The sequence below is a fragment of the Lepisosteus oculatus genome, unplaced genomic scaffold, assembly GCF_040954835.1.
Source record: "Lepisosteus oculatus isolate fLepOcu1 unplaced genomic scaffold, fLepOcu1.hap2 HAP2_SCAFFOLD_39, whole genome shotgun sequence".
Lineage (NCBI taxonomy): Eukaryota > Metazoa > Chordata > Actinopteri > Semionotiformes > Lepisosteidae > Lepisosteus > Lepisosteus oculatus.
Genome location: NW_027167923.1, coordinates 1,288,241 through 1,313,670, shown reverse-complemented (window position 1 = coordinate 1,313,670; position 25,430 = coordinate 1,288,241). Strand labels below are relative to the sequence as shown.

Here is a 25,430-nt window from a genome sequence, read left to right as displayed (position 1 = left end):
CCCGCCTGTCACGTGGGAGACCAGGGATGGATTGCTTGACGGCGAGCCAGGTTGCTTTTCTCCCATCAGATTCCAACCGCTAATGCTAACGCAGTGTGTGGGAGCTTACATGCTTTTCCTTTCCCGTCTTTTTCGGACGACTATTCCAAAGGGGTAACCTGAAGGAATAGGGGCCTGAAGACACGAGGCATTCTTAAACCAGCACTGGGCTGCACGGCCTTCTGTTGTGATCAGGTTATATTCGAGTCAAAAAGCCAGAGCATCCGCTTCCATCCTATGGAGCACGAGCTAAATCGGAAGAGGCAGGGGATACACCTACGCCTATCGGCGCACGTTCCCTGCGGCAGGCTGCTTCACCCATTTGCACCCGACTGGAGACGGCACTGAGCAAGCTTTTTGTCAGGAGTGGGATTCGAACCCACGCCTCCAGGGGAGACTGCGACCTGAACGCAGCGCCTTAGACCGCTCGGCCATCCTGACGCGGGCCCCCTGTCCCGGGGCGGTCTGATGAGCCACCGCGATCCCACTACGCTCCTCGAGTATCGCACTGTTATTAATACTACAGTGTGACTCCAGCATTAAAATGTTTGGAAAATGTGTCGGCTTTTATAATCCAGTGTAGAGCAGCATGTGATGATTTGTGCTACAACACCAAGCGCTCAAAGTGACGTCTGCGTTTGTCGTTGAAACTTTCAACTCTTTCATCACTGATGTAGGAAATAAAAAGAGCAGTTGTGCGCCACACGCAGAGAGGCCGTCAGCAGAGTGGCGCAGCGGAAGCGTGCTGGGCCCATAACCCAGAGGTCGATGGATCGAAACCATCCTCTGCTACATGTGTCCTATGCACGATTCATAAGCATGCCATTGGGTTAGCAAAGTGCCTTCAAATAGTCTGCATCTCCCTTTCTTTAAATTCTGTCCTGAGTTTCTCTCTCGTGTGTGTTTGTGCAAGCTTGACACTTGCGGGACTCTTTAATCTTCACCAATACGGAGATGACCAAATGTGTCTTCGGTTGTTCTGAGGTCTTTGATAGTTTCTTTGAAAGCTTCAACTGAACCTCGAAATCGAAGCAGTTATGTTTATATTGATTTCTCGCGTTAATCATTACGAACCAGGAACAGCCAGCACACTCGGTCGCATTAGTAATTATGTCACGTCTCTACTTAGCAGAGCATTCAAAGGCCCACTGGAAGTAGTAAAGCACTAAAACACTGCAAAACTGAACTCGGGAAAATCATACTGGGAGCTCTGAGCGATGTCTGCATCCAAGCCATCCAATACGGACTCTGAAACCTTGGAATATCAACACTATGATGCGCTACCTTTTACCTGGAGCAAAACGATGGAATTAGAAGAATGCTTACCGCAGGATACAACTGTGCCGCTGTTATTTGGAGCACGGTTTTCACTTGCATGAAAACTACAGCAGAACGTAGAAGGATGATCACTGAGGAGTCCACGCGGGCATGCTGAGGAGATTGTAGGTCGTACATTTCAATGATTACTGACATTTGCGCTGCTGGAGGTACAGTAATCAACAAAGAACAGGGTGTGCTACTCTCGAATCCGGTCAGCACATGATGAAAAGCCAGGAAGTATACCTTGTCAAATTGCCGTCAACAGGGACAAGTTAACCACCAGCTCCACCGGCGCCCGGCTAGCTCAGTCGGTAGAGCATGAGACTCTTAATCTCAGGGTCGTGGGTTCGAGCCCCACGTTGGGCGGTGCCCGTCTCCTTATTAACAAAGTTTCCCGCTCATCCTTGAACCTCTTACACCTCGATGGTACCGAGCACTGCGTTTTAATGCACAGGTGTGATCAAACCGAGATGAAAAGGGCGTATCTAGCTCCTTGCCCGAGAGATAAATCAAAGGTTCCGCAGATAATCCCTTGGCTCCGGTCACCCGGACGCAGATAGGAGCTGCAGCCATCATAACTTGTATGAAAACTAAGAAGAGCTCCTGTCTATTTACAGTTTCATTTACTCTAGCGTTTCCTTAAACATTGCGTGTACGAAGGCTAAGAAATTGGAGAGCTATTCTAATACAATAACTATTAGGAATCTTTTCGGCATAACAGTTTCACTGTGATTTTGCAGGTAACACGTACGTTGGGAAAACATTTTGAACGCGATCAATAACCGCACTGGAAAAATGTGGGAAAGAAAGGGCGAAAAGCGACTCTTCAACATGTGGAAATATCTTCCTGAGCGGAGCCCTCTTCTCGAAGCTCAACACTCTGCAAGAGTCACTTCTCCCAACTTGCGCCCGCAGGTTTCCGTAGTGTGCCTGCAAAGAGCCATCCGCTTGAGACAGGTGCACCTCCCGATTTCATTGAACTAAGCTAGATGCACAATTTCTAACGCAGCCTTCATCACAATAGACAGTTCATTTCTCGAAAGCTTGTCGTAAAAAAAGGAAACAAAGAACGAAAACGTATAGCTGACAATCTTCTGAAGATGCAGATTCAGCTTTGGGGAAATGGACATTTTATGTATGCAGATGCTTTTCAAGCGCTGGTTTTAGAACGTCGCTGTGCTTCCAGCATCCTTTTCAGCCTTCTAAACTGGCTACCGAGGTGCCGATCACATTGTAAAGCGGTTGAGAGGCCGGAGCTGCTCAAACCGCTCTTGCCGTTTCCCATCAATCAAAAGCACTATGTTGTTTCTTTGTATGGAAAGCTTTTCAAGTCTGGCATCGACACGCACCTTTCCTGAAACGTCCAAAAGGTGAATGCTTCGCAAAGAAATCCAGTCTACCTTCAGGGGGCATGATGTTGAAATCGGAATGAGCCCTGGGTGGGCTTGAAGCAGCAGCTGTTCAGTTAACAGCTGCACAGAAACGCACCCCGCTTGCTTTGTATCATTCGCAAGTTTGTGGTTAAAGAGTAAAAAAGGCTGGAATTCTTCTGCCAGCCGGCAGGATTTCTTCTGCACTCACCCAGAAAAGCCAAGAATTGTATTTCATCTTTCGCAAGCTGTATTTTCCAGGAGGAGAATGAATACTTGCATTAAACTGAATCAAGCCGACAGAGACGCACAGCCGTTGTTTTTCTCCATGGGAAGTTTTTCGTTAAGGAAAAACACCGTTGTCATTTTCTTGCCAGCCGGCGGTATTTCTTGTGCAGCGATGAGCCAGATTTGTATTTCGTATTTCGCAAGTTGTGTGAATTTCTTGAAGTTGAAAGTGAATTCGCTCCAGAAAAGAAATGTCGCTTGAAAGCCGAGGCTGTTTGTTAAACCGCAGGACCTGAGCTTGCGTTCTGTTTCTCATGGCGTTCGCAAAGGCGATTCCTGCCTTTAAAACTGCTGTGTCTGCGACTGAAAGTGGCGTGTGTCGCAGCTTCTAAAGTCTTGTTGACGCTCCTCGATGTTGCTTTCTCTCTGCCTAAGGAAGTTCGATTGTCGCGTCGGAACGGGGAGACCTAATCCTTCCAGCTTTAAGCCACCCTTCAGTCTTCTGAAGGGTGTCCGAGTGCTAGCATGTCATTTGGCTGTTTTTTGGGGGAAGCGGAGAGCGACATTGAAAAAGGTTACCGCCGCCGCCTCGCCCTCCGTGTTAAATGATTGCAAGCCGGCGGCGGCGGCGCTCCCTGTAGTCGTGGCCGAGCGGTTAAGGCGATGGGCTAGAAAGCCATTGGGGTCTCCCCGCGTCGGCTCGAATCCTGCCGACTACGGCGCCCTTCTCCTGTCGCTTCGGCCTGCCCAGAAAAAGGCGGAGTGCCGTTTCTCTCTTCCTGCTTCTTGTACAAACGCTAAATCGCTTGGACCTGCTGCCTTGGAAGTAATGTCTTCAACATCCACCAGTGACATTTCACAGCTGGAAGCACACTGCCACGCTTTTGGCATTGGCATGTCTTGCGCCCTACTTCCAGCCTTTGAAGACCTAAGTATTCAAACTGAAAGAACCGGCTGAATGAGTGTTTGCAGTGCACCAGGAGGAGCAGGGACCATAGCATTGGAGGGGTGAGGATGGCGCAGATGGAAACGTTTTCATGCGCTCCTCTGGGAGGAATGAAAAGAAAAGACGAAACCGGAAACAGTAGTAGCCGCAAGAGGAAGTGTCTTCAAGCGCCAAGCAAGCGCTCCTCGTTAGTATAGTGGTGCGTATCCCCGCCTGTCACGTGGGAGACCAGGGATGGATTGCTTGACGGCGAGCCAGGTTGCTTTTCTCCCATCAGATTCCAACCGCTAATGCTAACGCAGTGTGTGGGAGCTTACATGCTTTTCCTTTCCCGTCTTTTTCGGACGACTATTCCAAAGGGGTAACCTGAAGGAATAGGGGCCTGAAGACACGAGGCATTCTTAAACCAGCACTGGGCTGCACGGCCTTCTGTTGTGATCAGGTTATATTCGAGTCAAAAAGCCAGAGCATCCGCTTCCATCCTATGGAGCACGAGCTAAATCGGAAGAGGCAGGGGATACACCTACGCCTATCGGCGCACGTTCCCTGCGGCAGGCTGCTTCACCCATTTGCACCCGACTGGAGACGGCACTGAGCAAGCTTTTTGTCAGGAGTGGGATTCGAACCCACGCCTCCAGGGGAGACTGCGACCTGAACGCAGCGCCTTAGACCGCTCGGCCATCCTGACGCGGGCCCCCTGTCCCGGGGCGGTCTGATGAGCCACCGCGATCCCACTACGCTCCTCGAGTATCGCACTGTTATTAATACTACAGTGTGACTCCAGCATTAAAATGTTTGGAAAATGTGTCGGCTTTTATAATCCAGTGTAGAGCAGCATGTGATGATTTGTGCTACAACACCAAGCGCTCAAAGTGACGTCTGCGTTTGTCGTTGAAACTTTCAACTCTTTCATCACTGATGTAGGAAATAAAAAGAGCAGTTGTGCGCCACACGCAGAGAGGCCGTCAGCAGAGTGGCGCAGCGGAAGCGTGCTGGGCCCATAACCCAGAGGTCGATGGATCGAAACCATCCTCTGCTACATGTGTCCTATGCACGATTCATAAGCATGCCATTGGGTTAGCAAAGTGCCTTCAAATAGTCTGCATCTCCCTTTCTTTAAATTCTGTCCTGAGTTTCTCTCTCGTGTGTGTTTGTGCAAGCTTGACACTTGCGGGACTCTTTAATCTTCACCAATACGGAGATGACCAAATGTGTCTTCGGTTGTTCTGAGGTCTTTGATAGTTTCTTTGAAAGCTTCAACTGAACCTCGAAATCGAAGCAGTTATGTTTATATTGATTTCTCGCGTTAATCATTACGAACCAGGAACAGCCAGCACACTCGGTCGCATTAGTAATTATGTCACGTCTCTACTTAGCAGAGCATTCAAAGGCCCACTGGAAGTAGTAAAGCACTAAAACACTGCAAAACTGAACTCGGGAAAATCATACTGGGAGCTCTGAGCGATGTCTGCATCCAAGCCATCCAATACGGACTCTGAAACCTTGGAATATCAACACTATGATGCGCTACCTTTTACCTGGAGCAAAACGATGGAATTAGAAGAATGCTTACCGCAGGATACAACTGTGCCGCTGTTATTTGGAGCACGGTTTTCACTTGCATGAAAACTACAGCAGAACGTAGAAGGATGATCACTGAGGAGTCCACGCGGGCATGCTGAGGAGATTGTAGGTCGTACATTTCAATGATTACTGACATTTGCGCTGCTGGAGGTAGAGTAATCAACAAAGAACAGGGTGTGCTACTCTCGAATCCGGTCAGCACATGATGAAAAGCCAGGAAGTATACCTTGTCAAATTGCCGTCAACAGGGACAAGTTAACCATCAGCTCCACCGGCGCCCGGCTAGCTCAGTCGGTAAAGCATGAGACTCTTAATCTCAGGGTCGTGGGTTCGAGCCCCACGTTGGGCGGTGCCCGTCTCCTTATTAACAAAGTTTCCCGCTCATCCTTGAACCTCTTACACCTCGATGGTACCGAGCACTGCGTTTTAATGCACAGGTGTGATCAAACCGAGATGAAAAGGGCGTATCTAGCTCCTTGCCCGAGAGATAAATCAAAGGTTCCGCAGATAATCCCTTGGCTCCGGTCACCCGGACGCAGATAGGAGCTGCAGCCATCATAACTTGTATGAAAACTAAGAAGAGCTCCTGTCTATTTACAGTTTCATTTACTCTAGCGTTTCCTTAAACATTGCGTGTACGAAGGCTAAGAAATTGGAGAGCTATTCTAATACAATAACTATTAGGAATCTTTTCGGCATAACAGTTTCACTGTGATTTTGCAGGTAACACGTACGTTGGGAAAACATTTTGAACGCGATCAATAACCGCACTGGAAAAATGTGGGAAAGAAAGGGCGAAAAGCGACTCTTCAACATGTGGAAATATCTTCCTGAGCGGAGCCCTCTTCTCGAAGCTCAACACTCTGCAAGAGTCACTTCTCCCAACTTGCGCCCGCAGGTTTCCGTAGTGTGCCTGCAAAGAGCCATCCGCTTGAGACAGGTGCACCTCCCGATTTCATTGAACTAAGCTAGATGCACAATTTCTAACGCAGCCTTCATCACAATAGACAGTTCATTTCTCGAAAGCTTGTCGTAAAAAAAGGAAACAAAGAACGAAAACGTATAGCTGACAATCTTCTGAAGATGCAGATTCAGCTTTGGGGAAATGGACATTTTATGTATGCAGATGCTTTTCAAGCGCTGGTTTTAGAACGTCGCTGTGCTTCCAGCATCCTTTTCAGCCTTCTAAACTGGCTACCGAGGTGCCGATCACATTGTAAAGCGGTTGAGAGGCCGGAGCTGCTCAAACCGCTCTTGCCGTTTCCCATCAATCAAAAGCACTATGTTGTTTCTTTGTATGGAAAGCTTTTCAAGTCTGGCATCGACACGCACCTTTTCTGAAACGTCCAAAAGGTGAATGCTTCGCAAAGAAATCCAGTCTACCTTCAGGGGGCATGATGTTGAAATCGGAATGAGCCCTGGGTGGGCTTGAAGCAGCAGCTGTTCAGTTAACAGCTGCACAGAAACGCACCCCGCTTGCTTTGTATCATTCGCAAGTTTGTGGTTAAAGAGTAAAAAAGGCTGGAATTCTTCTGCCAGCCGGCAGGATTTCTTCTGCACTCACCCAGAAAAGCCAAGAATTGTATTTCATCTTTCGCAAGCTGTATTTTCCAGGAGGAGAATGAATACTTGCATTAAACTGAATCAAGCCGACAGAGACGCACAGCCGTTGTTTTTCTCCATGGGAAGTTTTTCGTTAAGGAAAAACACCGTTGTCATTTTCTTGCCAGCCGGCGGTATTTCTTGTGCAGCGATGAGCCAGATTTGTATTTCGTATTTCGCAAGTTGTGTGAATTTCTTGAAGTTGAAAGTGAATTCGCTCCAGAAAAGAAATGTCGCTTGAAAGCCGAGGCTGTTTGTTAAACCGCAGGACCTGAGCTTGCGTTCTGTTTCTCATGGCGTTCGCAAAGGCGATTCCTGCCTTTAAAACTGCTGTGTCTGCGACTGAAAGTGGCGTGTGTCGCAGCTTCTAAAGTCTTGTTGACGCTCCTCGATGTTGCTTTCTCTCTGCCTAAGGAAGTTCGATTGTCGCGTCGGAACGGGGAGACCTAATCCTTCCAGCTTTAAGCCACCCTTCAGTCTTCTGAAGGGTGTCCGAGTGCTAGCATGTCATTTGGCTTTTTTTGGGGGGAAGCGGAGAGCGACATTGAAAAAGGTTACCGCCGCCGCCTCGCCCTCCGTGTTAAATGATTGCAAGCCGGCGGCGGCGGCGCTCCCTGTAGTCGTGGCCGAGCGGTTAAGGCGATGGGCTAGAAAGCCATTGGGGTCTCCCCGCGTCGGCTCGAATCCTGCCGACTACGGCGCCCTTCTCCTGTCGCTTCGGCCTGCCCAGAAAAAGGCGGAGTGCCGTTTCTCTCTTCCTGCTTCTTGTACAAACGCTAAATCGCTTGGACCTGCTGCCTTGGAAGTAATGTCTTCAACATCCACCAGTGACATTTCACAGCTGGAAGCACACTGCCACGCTTTTGGCATTGGCATGTCTTGCGCCCTACTTCCAGCCTTTGAAGACCTAAGTATTCAAACTGAAAGAACCGGCTGAATGAGTGTTTGCAGTGCACCAGGAGGAGCAGGGACCATAGCATTGGAGGGGTGAGGATGGCGCAGATGGAAACGTTTTCATGCGCTCCTCTGGGAGGAATGAAAAGAAAAGACGAAACCGGAAACAGTAGTAGCCGCAAGAGGAAGTGTCTTCAAGCGCCAAGCAAGCGCTCCTCGTTAGTATAGTGGTGCGTATCCCCGCCTGTCACGTGGGAGACCAGGGATGGATTGCTTGACGGCGAGCCAGGTTGCTTTTCTCCCATCAGATTCCAACCGCTAATGCTAACGCAGTGTGTGGGAGCTTACATGCTTTAACTTTCCCGTCTTTTTCGGACGACTATTCCAAAGGGGTAACCTGAAGGAATAGGGGCCTGAAGACACGAGGCATTCTTAAACCAGCACTGGGCTGCACGGCCTTCTGTTGTGATCAGGTTATATTCGAGTCAAAAAGCCAGAGCATCCGCTTCCATCCTATGGAGCACGAGCTAAATCGGAAGAGGCAGGGGATACACCTACGCCTATCGGCGCACGTTCCCCGCGGCAGGCTGCTTCACCCATTTGCACCCGACTGGAGACGGCACTGAGCAAGCTTTTTGTCAGGAGTGGGATTCGAACCCACGCCTCCAGGGGAGACTGCGACCTGAACGCAGCGCCTTAGACCGCTCGGCCATCCTGACGCGGGCCCCCTGTCCCGGGGCGGTCTGATGAGCCACCGCGATCCCACTACGCTCCTCGAGTATCGCACTGTTATTAATACTACAGTGTGACTCCAGCATTAAAATGTTTGGAAAATGTGTCGGCTTTTATAATCCAGTGTAGAGCAGCATGTGATGATTTGTGCTACAACACCAAGCGCTCAAAGTGACGTCTGCGTTTGTCGTTGAAACTTTCAACTCTTTCATCACTGATGTAGGAAATAAAAAGAGCAGTTGTGCGCCACACGCAGAGCGGCCGTCAGCAGAGTGGCGCAGCGGAAGCGTGCTGGGCCCATAACCCAGAGGTTGATGGATCGAAACCATCCTCTGCTACATGTGTCCTATGCACGATTCATAAGCATGCCATTGGGTTAGCAAAGTGCCTTCAAATAGTCTGCATCTCCCTTTCTTTAAATTCTGTCCTGAGTTTCTCTCTCGTGTGTGTTTGTGCAAGCTTGACACTTGCGGGACTCTTTAATCTTCACCAATACGGAGATGACCAAATGTGTCTTCGGTTGTTCTGAGGTCTTTGATAGTTTCTTTGAAAGCTTCAACTGAACCTCGAAATCGAAGCAGTTATGTTTATATTGATTTCTCGCGTTAATCATTACGAACCAGGAACAGCCAGCACACTCGGTCGCATTAGTAATTATGTCACGTCTCTACTTAGCAGAGCATTCAAAGGCCCACTGGAAGTAGTAAAGCACTAAAACACTGCAAAACTGAACTCGGGAAAATCATACTGGGAGCTCTGAGCGATGTCTGCATCCAAGCCATCCAATACGGACTCTGAAACCTTGGAATATCAACACTATGATGCGCTACCTTTTACCTGGAGCAAAACGATGGAATTAGAAGAATGCTTACCGCAGGATACAACTGTGCCGCTGTTATTTGGAGCACGGTTTTCACTTGCATGAAAACTACAGCAGAACGTAGAAGGATGATCACTGAGGAGTCCACGCGGGCATGCTGAGGAGATTGTAGGTCGTACATTTCAATGATTACTGACATTTGCGCTGCTGGAGGTACAGTAATCAACAAAGAACAGGGTGTGCTACTCTCGAATCCGGTCAGCACATGATGAAAAGCCAGGAAGTATACCTTGTCAAATTGCCGTCAACAGGGACAAGTTAACCACCAGCTCCACCGGCGCCCGGCTAGCTCAGTCGGTAGAGCATGAGACTCTTAATCTCAGGGTCGTGGGTTCGAGCCCCACGTTGGGCGGTGCCCGTCTCCTTACTAACAAAGTTTCCCGCTCATCCTTGAACCTCTTACACCTCGATGGTACCGAGCACTGCGTTTTAATGCACAGGTGTGATCAAACCGAGATGAAAAGGGCGTATCTAGCTCCTTGCCCGAGAGATAAATCAAAGGTTCCGCAGATAATCCCTTGGCTCCGGTCACCCGGACGCAGATAGGAGCTGCAGCCATCATAACTTGTATGAAAACTAAGAGCTCCTGTCTATTTACAGTTTCATTTACTCTAGCGTTTCCTTAAACATTGCGTGTACGAAGGCTAAGAAATTGGAGAGCTATTCTAATACAATAACTATTAGGAATCTTTTCGGCATAACAGTTTCACTGTGATTTTGCAGGTAACACGTACGTTGGGAAAACATTTTGAACGCGATCAATAACCGCACTGGAAAAATGTGGGAAAGAAAGGGCGAAAAGCGACTCTTCAACATGTGGAAATATCTTCCTGAGCGGAGCCCTCTTCTCGAAGCTCAACACTCTGCAAGAGTCACTTCTCCCAACTTGCGCCCGCAGGTTTCCGTAGTGTGCCTGCAAAGAGCCATCCGCTTGAGACAGGTGCACCTCCCGATTTCATTGAACTAAGCTAGATGCACAATTTCTAACGCAGCCTTCATCACAATAGACAGTTCATTTCTCGAAAGCTTGTCGTAAAAAAAGGAAACAAAGAACGAAAACGTATAGCTGACAATCTTCTGAAGATGCAGATTCAGCTTTGGGGAAATGGACATTTTATGTATGCAGATGCTTTTCAAGCGCTGGTTTTAGAACGTCGCTGTGCTTCCAGCATCCTTTTCAGCCTTCTAAACTGGCTACCGAGGTGCCGATCACATTGTAAAGCGGTTGAGAGGCCGGAGCTGCTCAAACCGCTCTTGCCGTTTCCCATCAATCAAAAGCACTATGTTGTTTCTTTGTATGGAAAGCTTTTCAAGTCTGGCATCGACACGCACCTTTCCTGAAACGTCCAAAAGGTGAATGCTTCGCAAAGAAATCCAGTCTACCTTCAGGGGGCATGATGTTGAAATCGGAATGAGCCCTGGGTGGGCTTGAAGCAGCAGCTGTTCAGTTAACAGCTGCACAGAAACGCACCCCGCTTGCTTTGTATCATTCGCAAGTTTGTGGTTAAAGAGTAAAAAAGGCTGGAATTCTTCTGCCAGCCGGCAGGATTTCTTCTGCACTCACCCAGAAAAGCCAAGAATTGTATTTCATCTTTCGCAAGCTGTATTTTCCAGGAGGAGAATGAATACTTGCATTAAACTGAATCAAGCCGACAGAGACGCACAGCCGTTGTTTTTCTCCATGGGAAGTTTTTCGTTAAGGAAAAACACCGTTGTCATTTTCTTGCCAGCCGGCGGTATTTCTTGTGCAGCGATGAGCCAGATTTGTATTTCGTATTTCGCAAGTTGTGTGAATTTCTTGAAGTTGAAAGTGAATTCGCTCCAGAAAAGAAATGTCGCTTGAAAGCCGAGGCTGTTTGTTAAACCGCAGGACCTGAGCTTGCGTTCTGTTTCTCATGGCGTTCGCAAAGGCGATTCCTGCCTTTAAAACTGCTGTGTCTGCGACTGAAAGTGGCGTGTGTCGCAGCTTCTAAAGTCTTGTTGACGCTCCTCGATGTTGCTTTCTCTCTGCCTAAGGAAGTTCGATTGTCGCGTCGGAACGGGGAGACCTAATCCTTCCAGCTTTAAGCCACCCTTCAGTCTTCTGAAGGGTGTCCGAGTGCTAGCATGTCATTTGGCTTTTTTTGGGGGGAAGCGGAGAGCGACATTGAAAAAGGTTACCGCCGCCGCCTCGCCCTCCGTGTTAAATGATTGCAAGCCGGCGGCGGCGACGCTCCCTGTAGTCGTGGCCGAGCGGTTAAGGCGATGGGCTAGAAAGCCACTGGGGTCTCCCCGCGTCGGCTCGAATCCTGCCGACTACGGCGCCCTTCTCCTGTCGCTTCGGCCTGCCCAGAAAAAGGCGGAGTGCCGTTTCTCTCTTCCTGCTTCTTGTACAAACGCTAAATCGCTTGGACCTGCTGCCTTGGAAGTAATGTCTTCAACATCCACCAGTGACATTTCACAGCTGGAAGCACACTGCCACGCTTTTGGCATTGGCATGTCTTGCGCCCTACTTCCAGCCTTTGAAGACCTAAGTATTCAAACTGAAAGAACCGGCTGAATGAGTGTTTGCAGTGCACCAGGAGGAGCAGGGACCATAGCATTGGAGGGGTGAGGATGGCGCAGATGGAAACGTTTTCATGCGCTCCTCTGGGAGGAATGAAAAGAAAAGACGAAACCGGAAACAGTAGTAGCCGCAAGAGGAAGTGTCTTCAAGCGCCAAGCAAGCGCTCCTCGTTAGTATAGTGGTGCGTATCCCCGCCTGTCACGTGGGAGACCAGGGATGGATTGCTTGACGGCGAGCCAGGTTGCTTTTCTCCCATCAGATTCCAACCGCTAATGCTAACGCAGTGTGTGGGAGCTTACATGCTTTTCCTTTCCCGTCTTTTTCGGACGACTATTCCAAAGGGGTAACCTGAAGGAATAGGGGCCTGAAGACACGAGGCATTCTTAAACCAGCACTGGGCTGCACGGCCTTCTGTTGTGATCAGGTTATTTTCGAGTCAAAAAGCCAGAGCATCCGCTTCCATCCTATGGAGCACGAGCTAAATCGGAAGAGGCAGGGGATACACCTACGCCTATCGGCGCACGTTCCCTGCGGCAGGCTGCTTCACCCATTTGCACCCGACTGGAGACGGCACTGAGCAAGCTTTTTGTCAGGAGTGGGATTCGAACCCACGCCTCCAGGGGAGACTGCGACCTGAACGCAGCGCCTTAGACCGCTCGGCCATCCTAACGCGGGCCCCCTGTCCCGGGGCGGTCTGATGAGCCACCGCGATCCCACTACGCTCCTCGAGTATCGCACTGTTATTAATACTACAGTGTGACTCCAGCATTAAAATGTTTGGAAAATGTGTCGGCTTTTATAATCCAGTGTAGAGCAGCATGTGATGATTTGTGCTACAACACCAAGCGCTCAAAGTGACGTCTGCGTTTGTCGTTGAAACTTTCAACTCTTTCATCACTTATGTAGGAAATAAAAAGAGCAGTTGTGCGCCACCCGCAGAGAGGCCGTCAGCAGAGTGGCGCAGCGGAAGCGTGCTGGGCCCATAACCCAGAGGTCGATGGATCGAAACCATCCTCTGCTACATGTGTCCTATGCACGATTCATAAGCATGCCATTGGGTTAGCAAAGTGCCTTCAAATAGTCTGCATCTCCCTTTCTTTAAATTCTGTCCTGAGTTTCTCTCTCGTGTGTGTTTGTGCAAGCTTGACACTTGCGGGACTCTTTAATCTTCACCAATACGGAGATGACCAAATGTGTCTTCGGTTGTTCTGAGGTCTTTGATAGTTTCTTTGAAAGCTTCAACTGAACCTCGAAATCGAAGCAGTTATGTTTATATTGATTTCTCGCGTTAATCATTACGAACCAGGAACAGCCAGCACACTCGGTCGCATTAGTAATTATGTCACGTCTCTACTTAGCAGAGCATTCAAAGGCCCACTGGAAGTAGTAAAGCACTAAAACACTGCAAAACTGAACTCGGGAAAATCATACTGGGAGCTCTGAGCGATGTCTGCATCCAAGCCATCCAATACGGACTCTGAAACCTTGGAATATCAACACTATGATGCGCTACCTTTTACCTGGAGCAAAACGATGGAATTAGAAGAATGCTTACCGCAGGATACAACTGTGCCGCTGTTATTTGGAGCACGGTTTTCACTTGCATGAAAACTACAGCAGAACGTAGAAGGATGATCACTGAGGAGTCCACGCGGGCATGCTGAGGAGATTGTAGGTCGTACATTTCAATGATTACTGACATTTGCGCTGCTGGAGGTAGAGTAATCAACAAAGAACAGGGTGTGCTACTCTCGAATCCGGTCAGCACATGATGAAAAGCCAGGAAGTATACCTTGTCAAATTGCCGTCAACAGGGACAAGTTAACCATCAGCTCCACCGGCGCCCGGCTAGCTCAGTCGGTAAAGCATGAGACTCTTAATCTCAGGGTCGTGGGTTCGAGCCCCACGTTGGGCGGTGCCCGTCTCCTTATTAACAAAGTTTCCCGCTCATCCTTGAACCTCTTACACCTCGATGGTACCGAGCACTGCGTTTTAATGCACAGGTGTGATCAAACCGAGATGAAAAGGGCGTATCTAGCTCCTTGCCCGAGAGATAAATCAAAGGTTCCGCAGATAATCCCTTGGCTCCGGTCACCCGGACGCAGATAGGAGCTGCAGCCATCATAACTTGTATGAAAACTAAGAAGAGCTCCTGTCTATTTACAGTTTCATTTACTCTAGCGTTTCCTTAAACATTGCGTGTACGAAGGCTAAGAAATTGGAGAGCTATTCTAATACAATAACTATTAGGAATCTTTTCGGCATAACAGTTTCACTGTGATTTTGCAGGTAACACGTACGTTGGGAAAACATTTTGAACGCGATCAATAACCGCACTGGAAAAATGTGGGAAAGAAAGGGCGAAAAGCGACTCTTCAACATGTGGAAATATCTTCCTGAGCGGAGCCCTCTTCTCGAAGCTCAACACTCTGCAAGAGTCACTTCTCCCAACTTGCGCCCGCAGGTTTCCGTAGTGTGCCTGCAAAGAGCCATCCGCTTGAGACAGGTGCACCTCCCGATTTCATTGAACTAAGCTAGATGCACAATTTCTAACGCAGCCTTCATCACAATAGACAGTTCATTTCTCGAAAGCTTGTCGTAAAAAAAGGAAACAAAGAACGAAAACGTATAGCTGACAATCTTCTGAAGATGCAGATTCAGCTTTGGGGAAATGGACATTTTATGTATGCAGATGCTTTTCAAGCGCTGGTTTTAGAACGTCGCTGTGCTTCCAGCATCCTTTTCAGCCTTCTAAACTGGCTACCGAGGTGCCGATCACATTGTAAAGCGGTTGAGAGGCCGGAGCTGCTCAAACCGCTCTTGCCGTTTCCCATCAATCAAAAGCACTATGTTGTTTCTTTGTATGGAAAGCTTTTCAAGTCTGGCATCGACACGCACCTTTCCTGAAACGTCCAAAAGGTGAATGCTTCGCAAAGAAATCCAGTCTACCTTCAGGGGGCATGATGTTGAAATCGGAATGAGCCCTGGGTGGGCTTGAAGCAGCAGCTGTTCAGTTAACAGCTGCACAGAAACGCACCCCGCTTGCTTTGTATCATTCGCAAGTTTGTGGTTAAAGAGTAAAAAAGGCTGGAATTCTTCTGCCAGCCGGCAGGATTTCTTCTGCACTCACCCAGAAAAGCCAAGAATTGTATTTCATCTTTCGCAAGCTGTATTTTCCAGGAGGAGAATGAATACTTGCATTAAACTGAATCAAGCCGACAGAGACGCACAGCCGTTGTTTTTCTCCATGGGAAGTTTTTCGTTAAGGAAAAACACCGTTGTCATTTTCTTGCCAGCCGGCGGTATTTCTTGTGCAGCGATGAGCCAGATTTGTATTTCGTATTTCGCAAGTTGTGTGAATTTCTTGAAGTTGAAAGTGAATTCGCTCCAGAAAAGAAATGTCGCTTGAAAGCCGAGGCTGTTTGTTAAACCGCAGGACCTGAGCTTGCGTTCTGTTTCTCATGGCGTTCGCAAAGGCGATTCCTGCCTTTAAAACTGCTGTGTCTGCGACTGAAAGTGGCGTGTGTCGCAGCTTCTAAAGTCTTGTTGACGCTCCTCGATGTTGCTTTCTCTCTGCCTAAGGAAGTTCGATTGTCGCGTCGGAACGGGGAGACCTAATCCTTCCAGCTTTAAGCCACCCTTCAGTCTTCTGAAGGGTGTCCGAGTGCTAGCATGTCATTTGGCTTTTTTTGGGGGGAAGCGGAGAGCGACATTGAAAAAGGTTACCGCCGCCGCCTCGCCCTCCGTGTTAAATGATTGCAAGCCGGCGGCGGCGACGCTCCCTGTAGTCGTGGCCGAGCGGTTAAGGCGATGGGCTAGAAAGCCACTGGGGTCTCCCCGCGTCGGCTCGAATCCTGCCGACTACGGCGCCCTTCTCCTGTCGCTTCGGCCTGCCCAGAAAAAGGCGGAGTGCCGTTTCTCTCTTCCTGCTTCTTGTACAAACGCTAAATCGCTTGGACCTGCTGCCTTGGAAGTAATGTCTTCAACATCCACCAGTGACATTTCACAGCTGGAAGCACACTGCCACGCTTTTGGCATTGGCATGTCTTGCGCCCTACTTCCAGCCTTTGAAGACCTAAGTATTCAAACTGAAAGAACCGGCTGAATGAGTGTTTGCAGTGCACCAGGAGGAGCAGGGACCATAGCATTGGAGGGGTGAGGATGGCGCAGATGGAAACGTTTTCATGCGCTCCTCTGGGAGGAATGAAAAGAAAAGACGAAACCGGAAACAGTAGTAGCCGCAAGAGGAAGTGTCTTCAAGCGCCAAGCAAGCGCTCCTCGTTAGTATAGTGGTGCGTATCCCCGCCTGTCACGTGGGAGACCAGGGATGGATTGCTTGACGGCGAGCCAGGTTGCTTTTCTCCCATCAGATTCCAACCGCTAATGCTAACGCAGTGTGTGGGAGCTTACATGCTTTTCCTTTCCCGTCTTTTTCGGACGACTATTCCAAAGGGGTAACCTGAAGGAATAGGGGCCTGAAGACACGAGGCATTCTTAAACCAGCACTGGGCTGCACGGCCTTCTGTTGTGATCAGGTTATATTCGAGTCAAAAAGCCAGAGCATCCGCTTCCATCCTATGGAGCACGAGCTAAATCGGAAGAGGCAGGGGATACACCTACGCCTATCGGCGCACGTTCCCTGCGGCAGGCTGCTTCACCCATTTGCACCCGACTGGAGACGGCACTGAGCAAGCTTTTTGTCAGGAGTGGGATTCGAACCCACGCCTCCAGGGGAGACTGCGACCTGAACGCAGCGCCTTAGACCGCTCGGCCATCCTAACGCGGGCCCCCTGTCCCGGGGCGGTCTGATGAGCCACCGCGATCCCACTACGCTCCTCGAGTATCGCACTGTTATTAATACTACAGTGTGACTCCAGCATTAAAATGTTTGGAAAATGTGTCGGCTTTTATAATCCAGTGTAGAGCAGCATGTGATGATTTGTGCTACAACACCAAGCGCTCAAAGTGACGTCTGCGTTTGTCGTTGAAACTTTCAACTCTTTCATCACTTATGTAGGAAATAAAAAGAGCAGTTGTGCGCCACACGCAGAGTGGCGCAGCGGAAGCGTGCTGGGCCCATAACCCAGAGGTCGATGGATCGAAACCATCCTCTGCTACATGTGTCCTATGCACGATTCATAAGCATGCCATTGGGTTAGCAAAGTGCCTTCAAATAGTCTGCATCTCCCTTTCTTTAAATTCTGTCCTGAGTTTCTCTCTCGTGTGTGTTTGTGCAAGCTTGACACTTGCGGGACTCTTTAATCTTCACCAATACGGAGATGACCAAATGTGTCTTCGGTTGTTCTGAGGTCTTTGATAGTTTCTTTGAAAGCTTCAACTGAACCTCGAAATCGAAGCAGTTATGTTTATATTGATTTCTCGCGTTAATCATTACGAACCAGGAACAGCCAGCACACTCGGTCGCATTAGTAATTATGTCACGTCTCTACTTAGCAGAGCATTCAAAGGCCCACTGGAAGTAGTAAAGCACTAAAACACTGCAAAACTGAACTCGGGAAAATCATACTGGGAGCTCTGAGCGATGTCTGCATCCAAGCCATCCAATACGGACTCTGAAACCTTGGAATATCAACACTATGATGCGCTACCTTTTACCTGGAGCAAAACGATGGAATTAGAAGAATGCTTACCGCAGGATACAACTGTGCCGCTGTTATTTGGAGCACGGTTTTCACTTGCATGAAAACTACAGCAGAACGTAGAAGGATGATCACTGAGGAGTCCACGCGGGCATGCTGAGGAGATTGTAGGTCGTACATTTCAATGATTACTGACATTTGCGCTGCTGGAGGTAGAGTAATCAACAAAGAACAGGGTGTGCTACTCTCGAATCCGGTCAGCACATGATGAAAAGCCAGGAAGTATACCTTGTCAAATTGCCGTCAACAGGGACAAGTTAACCATCAGCTCCACCGGCGCCCGGCTAGCTCAGTCGGTAAAGCATGAGACTCTTAATCTCAGGGTCGTGGGTTCGAGCCCCACGTTGGGCGGTGCCCGTCTCCTTATTAACAAAGTTTCCCGCTCATCCTTGAACCTCTTACACCTCGATGGTACCGAGCACTGCGTTTTAATGCACAGGTGTGATCAAACCGAGATGAAAAGGGCGTATCTAGCTCCTTGCCCGAGAGATAAATCAAAGGTTCCGCAGATAATCCCTTGGCTCCGGTCACCCGGACGCAGATAGGAGCTGCAGCCATCATAACTTGTATGAAAACTAAGAAGAGCTCCTGTCTATTTACAGTTTCATTTACTCTAGCGTTTCCTTAAACATTGCGTGTACGAAGGCTAAGAAATTGGAGAGCTATTCTAATACAATAACTATTAGGAATCTTTTCGGCATAACAGTTTCACTGTGATTTTGCAGGTAACACGTACGTTGGGAAAACATTTTGAACGCGATCAATAACCGCACTGGAAAAATGTGGGAAAGAAAGGGCGAAAAGCGACTCTTCAACATGTGGAAATATCTTCCTGAGCGGAGCCCTCTTCTCGAAGCTCAACACTCTGCAAGAGTCACTTCTCCCAACTTGCGCCCGCAGGTTTCCGTAGTGTGCCTGCAAAGAGCCATCCGCTTGAGACAGGTGCACCTCCCGATTTCATTGAACTAAGCTAGATGCACAATTTCTAACGCAGCCTTCATCACAATAGACAGTTCATTTCTCGAAAGCTTGTCGTAAAAAAAGGAAACAAAGAACGAAAACGTATAGCTGACAATCTTCTGAAGATGCAGATTCAGCTTTGGGGAAATGGACATTTTATGTATGCAGATGCTTTTCAAGCGCTGGTTTTAGAACGTCGCTGTGCTTCCAGCATCCTTTTCAGCCTTCTAAACTGGCTACCGAGGTGCCGATCACATTGTAAAGCGGTTGAGAGGCCGGAGCTGCTCAAACCGCTCTTGCCGTTTCCCATCAATCAAAAGCACTATGTTGTTTCTTTGTATGGAAAGCTTTTCAAGTCTGGCATCGACACGCACCTTTCCTGAAACGTCCAAAAGGTGAATGCTTCGCAAAGAAATCCAGTCTACCTTCAGGGGGCATGATGTTGAAATCGGAATGAGCCCTGGGTGGGCTTGAAGCAGCAGCTGTTCAGTTAACAGCTGCACAGAAACGCACCCCGCTTGCTTTGTATCATTCGCAAGTTTGTGGTTAAAGAGTAAAAAAGGCTGGAATTCTTCTGCCAGCCGGCAGGATTTCTTCTGCACTCACCCAGAAAAGCCAAGAATTGTATTTCATCTTTCGCAAGCTGTATTTTCCAGGAGGAGAATGAATACTTGCATTAAACTGAATCAAGCCGACAGAGACGCACAGCCGTTGTTTTTCTCCATGGGAAGTTTTTCGTTAAGGAAAAACACCGTTGTCATTTTCTTGCCAGCCGGCGGTATTTCTTGTGCAGCGATGAGCCAGATTTGTATTTCGTATTTCGCAAGTTGTGTGAATTTCTTGAAGTTGAAAGTGAATTCGCTCCAGAAAAGAAATGTCGCTTGAAAGCCGAGGCTGTTTGTTAAACCGCAGGACCTGAGCTTGCGTTCTGTTTCTCATGGCGTTCGCAAAGGCGATTCCTGCCTTTAAAACTGCTGTGTCTGCGACTGAAAGTGGCGTGTGTCGCAGCTTCTAAAGTCTTGTTGACGCTCCTCGATGTTGCTTTCTCTCTGCCTAAGGAAGTTCGATTGTCGCGTCGGAACGGGGAGACCTAATCCTTCCAGCTTTAAGCCACCCTTCAGTCTTCTGAAGGGTGTCCGAGTGCTAGCATGTCATTTGGCTTTTTTTGGGGGGAAGCGGAGAGCGACATTGAAAAAGGTTACCGCCGCCGCCTCGCCCTCCGTGTTAAATGATTGCAAGCCGGCGGCGGCGACGCTCCCTGTAGTCGTGGCCGAGCGGTTAAGGCGATGGGCTAGAAAGCCACTGGGGTCTCCCCGCGTCGGCTCGAATCCTGCCGACTACGGCGCCCTTCTCCTGTCGCTTCGGCCTGCCCAGAAAAAGGCGGAGTGCCGTTTCTCTCTTCCTGCTTCTTGTACAAACGCTAAATCGCTTGGACCTGCTGCCTTGGAAGTAATGTCTTCAACATCCACCAGTGACATTTCACAGCTGGAAGCACACTGCCACGCTTTTGGCATTGGCATGTCTTGCGCCCTACTTCCAGCCTTTGAAGACCTAAGTATTCAAACTGAAAGAACCGGCTGAATGAGTGTTTGCAGTGCACCAGGAGGAGCAGGGACCATAGCATTGGAGGGGTGAGGATGGCGCAGATGGAAACGTTTTCATGCGCTCCTCTGGGAGGAATGAAAAGAAAAGACGAAACCGGAAACAGTAGTAGCCGCAAGAGGAAGTGTCTTCAAGCGCCAAGCAAGCGCTCCTCGTTAGTATAGTGGTGCGTATCCCCGCCTGTCACGTGGGAGACCAGGGATGGATTGCTTGACGGCGAGCCAGGTTGCTTTTCTCCCATCAGATTCCAACCGCTAATGCTAACGCAGTGTGTGGGAGCTTACATGCTTTTCCTTTCCCGTCTTTTTCGGACGACTATTCCAAAGGGGTAACCTGAAGGAATAGGGGCCTGAAGACACGAGGCATTCTTAAACCAGCACTGGGCTGCACGGCCTTCTGTTGTGATCAGGTTATATTCGAGTCAAAAAGCCAGAGCATCCGCTTCCATCCTATGGAGCACGAGCTAAATCGGAAGAGGCAGGGGATACACCTACGCCTATCGGCGCACGTTCCCTGCGGCAGGCTGCTTCACCCATTTGCACCCGACTGGAGACGGCACTGAGCAAGCTTTTTGTCAGGAGTGGGATTCGAACCCACGCCTCCAGGGGAGACTGCGACCTGAACGCAGCGCCTTAGACCGCTCGGCCATCCTGACGTGGGCCCCCTGTCCCGGGGCGGTCTGATGAGCCACCGCGATCCCACTACGCTCCTCGAGTATCGCACTGTTATTAATACTACAGTGTGACTCCAGCATTAAAATGTTTGGAAAATGTGTCGGCTTTTATAATCCAGTGTAGAGCAGCATGTGATGATTTGTGCTACAACACCAAGCGCTCAAAGTGACGTCTGCGTTTGTCGTTGAAACTTTCAACTCTTTCATCACTTATGTAGGAAATAAAAAGAGCAGTTGTGCGCCACACGCAGAGAGGCCGTCAGCAGAGTGGCGCAGCGGAAGCGTGCTGGGCCCATAACCCAGAGGTCGATGGATCGAAACCATCCTCTGCTACATGTGTCCTATGCACGATTCATAAGCATGCCATTGGGTTAGCAAAGTGCCTTCAAATAGTCTGCATCTCCCTTTCTTTAAATTCTGTCCTGAGTTTCTCTCTCGTGTGTGTTTGTGCAAGCTTGACACTTGCGGGACTCTTTAATCTTCACCAATACGGAGATGACCAAATGTGTCTTCGGTTGTTCTGAGGTCTTTGATAGTTTCTTTGAAAGCTTCAACTGAACCTCGAAATCGAAGCAGTTATGTTTATATTGATTTCTCGCGTTAATCATTACGAACCAGGAACAGCCAGCACACTCGGTCGCATTAGTAATTATGTCACGTCTCTACTTAGCAGAGCATTCAAAGGCCCACTGGAAGTAGTAAAGCACTAAAACACTGCAAAACTGAACTCGGGAAAATCATACTGGGAGCTCTGAGCGATGTCTGCATCCAAGCCATCCAATACGGACTCTGAAACCTTGGAATATCAACACTATGATGCGCTACCTTTTACCTGGAGCAAAACGATGGAATTAGAAGAATGCTTACCGCAGGATACAACTGTGCCGCTGTTATTTGGAGCACGGTTTTCACTTGCATGAAAACTACAGCAGAACGTAGAAGGATGATCACTGAGGAGTCCACGCGGGCATGCTGAGGAGATTGTAGGTCGTACATTTCAATGATTACTGACATTTGCGCTGCTGGAGGTAGAGTAATCAACAAAGAACAGGGTGTGCTACTCTCGAATCCGGTCAGCACATGATGAAAAGCCAGGAAGTATACCTTGTCAAATTGCCGTCAACAGGGACAAGTTAACCACCAGCTCCACCGGCACCCGGCTAGCTCAGTCGGTAGAGCATGAGACTCTTAATCTCAGGGTCGTGGGTTCGAGCCCCACGTTGGGCGGTGCCTGTCTCCTTATTAACAAAGTTTCCCGCTCATCCTTGAACCTCTTACACCTCGATGGTACCGAGCACTGCGTTTTAATGCACAGGTGTGATCAAACCGAGATGAAAAGGGCGTATCTAGCTCCTTGCCCGAGAGATAAATCAAAGGTTCCGCAGATAATCCCTTGGCTCCGGTCACCCGGACGCAGATAGGAGCTGCAGCCATCATAACTTGTATGAAAACTAAGAAGAGCTCCTGTCTATTTACAGTTTCATTTACTCTAGCGTTTCCTTAAACATTGCGTGTACGAAGGCTAAGAAATTGGAGAGCTATTCTAATACAATAACTATTAGGAATCTTTTCGGCATAACAGTTTCACTGTGATTTTGCAGGTAACACGTACGTTGGGAAAACATTTTGAACGCGATCAATAACCGCACTGGAAAAATGTGGGAAAGAAAGGGCGAAAAGCGACTCTTCAACATGTGGAAATATCTTCCTGAGCGGAGCCCTCTTCTCGAAGCTCAACACTCTGCAAGAGTCACTTCTCCCAACTTGCGCCCGCAGGTTTCCGTAGTGTGCCTGCAAAGAGCCATCCGCTTGAGACAGGTGCACCTCCCGATTTCATTGAACTAAGCTAGATGCACAATTTCTAACGCAGCCTTCATCACAATAGACAGTTCATTTCTCGAAAGCTTGTCGTAAAAAAAGGAAACAAAGAACGAAAACGTATAGCTGACAATCTTCTGAAGATGCAGATTCAGCTTTGGGGAAATGGACATTTTATGTATGCAGATGCTTTTCAAGCGCTGGTTTTAGAACGTCGCTGTGCTTCCAGCATCCTTTTCAGCCTTCTAAACTGGCTACCGAGGTGCCGATCACATTGTAAAGCGGTTGAGAGGCCGGAGCTGCTCAAACCGCTCTTGCCGTTTCCCATCAATCAAAAGCACTATGTTGTTTCTTTGTATGGAAAGCTTTTCAAGTCTGGCATCGACACGCACCTTTCCTGAAACGTCCAAAAGGTGAATGCTTCGCAAAGAAATCCAGTCTACCTTCAGGGGGCATGATGTTGAAATCGGAATGAGCCCTGGGTGGGCTTGAAGCAGCAGCTGTTCAGTTAACAGCTGCACAGAAACGCACCCCGCTTGCTTTGTATCATTCGCAAGTTTGTGGTTAAAGAGTAAAAAAGGCTGGAATTCTTCTGCCAGCCGGCAGGATTTCTTCTGCACTCACCCAGAAAAGCCAAGAATTGTATTTCATCTTTCGCAAGCTGTATTTTCCAGGAGGAGAATGAATACTTGCATTAAACTGAATCAAGCCGACAGAGACGCACAGCCGTTGTTTTTCTCCATGGGAAGTTTTTCGTTAAGGAAAAACACCGTTGTCATTTTCTTGCCAGCCGGCGGTATTTCTTGTGCAGCGATGAGCCAGATTTGTATTTCGTATTTCGCAAGTTGTGTGAATTTCTTGAAGTTGAAAGTGAATTCGCTCCAGAAAAGAAATGTCGCTTGAAAGCCGAGGCTGTTTGTTAAACCGCAGGACCTGAGCTTGCGTTCTGTTTCTCATGGCGTTCGCAAAGGCGATTCCTGCCTTTAAAACTGCTGTGTCTGCGACTGAAAGTGGCGTGTGTCGCAGCTTCTAAAGTCTTGTTGACGCTCCTCGATGTTGCTTTCTCTCTGCCTAAGGAAGTTCGATTGTCGCGTCGGAACGGGGAGACCTAATCCTTCCAGCTTTAAGCCACCCTTCAGTCTTCTGAAGGGTGTCCGAGTGCTAGCATGTCATTTGGCTTTTTTTGGGGGGAAGCGGAGAGCGACATTGAAAAAGGTTACCGCCGCCGCCTCGCCCTCCGTGTTAAATGATTGCAAGCCGGCGGCGGCGACGCTCCCTGTAGTCGTGGCCGAGCGGTTAAGGCGATGGGCTAGAAAGCCACTGGGGTCTCCCCGCGTCGGCTCGAATCCTGCCGACTACGGCGCCCTTCTCCTGTCGCTTCGGCCTGCCCAGAAAAAGGCGGAGTGCCGTTTCTCTCTTCCTGCTTCTTGTACAAACGCTAAATCGCTTGGACCTGCTGCCTTGGAAGTAATGTCTTCAACATCCACCAGTGACATTTCACAGCTGGAATCACACTGCCACGCTTTTGGCATTGGCATGTCTTGCGCCCTACTTCCAGCCTTTGAAGACCTAAGTATTCAAACTGAAAGAACCGGCTGAATGAGTGTTTGCAGTGCACCAGGAGGAGCAGGGACCATAGCATTGGAGGGGTGAGGATGGCGCAGATGGAAACGTTTTCATGCGCTCCTCTGGGAGGAATGAAAAGAAAAGACGAAACCGGAAACAGTAGTAGCCGCAAGAGGAAGTGTCTTCAAGCGCCAAGCAAGCGCTCCTCGTTAGTATAGTGGTGCGTATCCCCGCCTGTCACGTGGGAGACCAGGGATGGATTGCTTGACGGCGAGCCAGGTTGCTTTTCTCCCATCAGATTCCAACCGCTAATGCTAACGCAGTGTGTGGGAGCTTACATGCTTTAACTTTCCCGTCTTTTTCGGACGACTATTCCAAAGGGGTAACCTGAAGGAATAGGGGCCTGAAGACACGAGGCATTCTTAAACCAGCACTGGGCTGCACGGCCTTCTGTTGTGATCAGGTTATATTCGAGTCAAAAAGCCAGAGCATCCGCTTCCATCCTATGGAGCACGAGCTAAATCGGAAGAGGCAGGGGATACACCTACGCCTATCGGCGCACGTTCCCCGCGGCAGGCTGCTTCACCCATTTGCACCCGACTGGAGACGGCACTGAGCAAGCTTTTTGTCAGGAGTGGGATTCGAACCCACGCCTCCAGGGGAGACTGCGACCTGAACGCAGCGCCTTAGACCGCTCGGCCATCCTGACGCGGGCCCCCTGTCCCGGGGCGGTCTGATGAGCCACCGCGATCCCACTACGCTCCTCGAGTATCGCACTGTTATTAATACTACAGTGTGACTCCAGCATTAAAATGTTTGGAAAATGTGTCGGCTTTTATAATCCAGTGTAGAGCAGCATGTGATGATTTGTGCTACAACACCAAGCGCTCAAAGTGACGTCTGCGTTTGTCGTTGAAACTTTCAACTCTTTCATCACTTATGTAGGAAATAAAAAGAGCAGTTGTGCGCCACACGCAGAGCGGCCGTCAGCAGAGTGGCGCAGCGGAAGCG

The 25,430-nt window shown here is 49.0% G+C and overlaps 5 non-coding genes across 5 annotated transcripts; all 5 read right to left on the bottom strand.

Moving 5' to 3' along the window:
* Nucleotides 1-397: 397 nt before the first annotated feature.
* Nucleotides 398-480, bottom strand: trnal-cag (transfer RNA leucine (anticodon CAG)). Its single transcript has one exon. It is a non-coding gene; the product is annotated as a tRNA-Leu (tRNA).
* Nucleotides 481-4,508: 4,028 nt separating this feature from the next.
* trnal-cag (transfer RNA leucine (anticodon CAG)) lies at nucleotides 4,509-4,591 on the bottom strand. Its single transcript has one exon. It is a non-coding gene; the product is annotated as a tRNA-Leu (tRNA).
* Nucleotides 4,592-8,619: 4,028 nt separating this feature from the next.
* On the bottom strand, nucleotides 8,620-8,702 carry trnal-cag (transfer RNA leucine (anticodon CAG)). The gene has a single exon. It is a non-coding gene; the product is annotated as a tRNA-Leu (tRNA).
* A 12,232-nt stretch (nucleotides 8,703-20,934) lies between these two features.
* Nucleotides 20,935-21,017, bottom strand: trnal-cag (transfer RNA leucine (anticodon CAG)). Its single transcript has one exon. It is a non-coding gene; the product is annotated as a tRNA-Leu (tRNA).
* A 4,028-nt stretch (nucleotides 21,018-25,045) lies between these two features.
* trnal-cag (transfer RNA leucine (anticodon CAG)) lies at nucleotides 25,046-25,128 on the bottom strand. Its single transcript has one exon. It is a non-coding gene; the product is annotated as a tRNA-Leu (tRNA).
* Nucleotides 25,129-25,430: the final 302 nt, after the last annotated feature.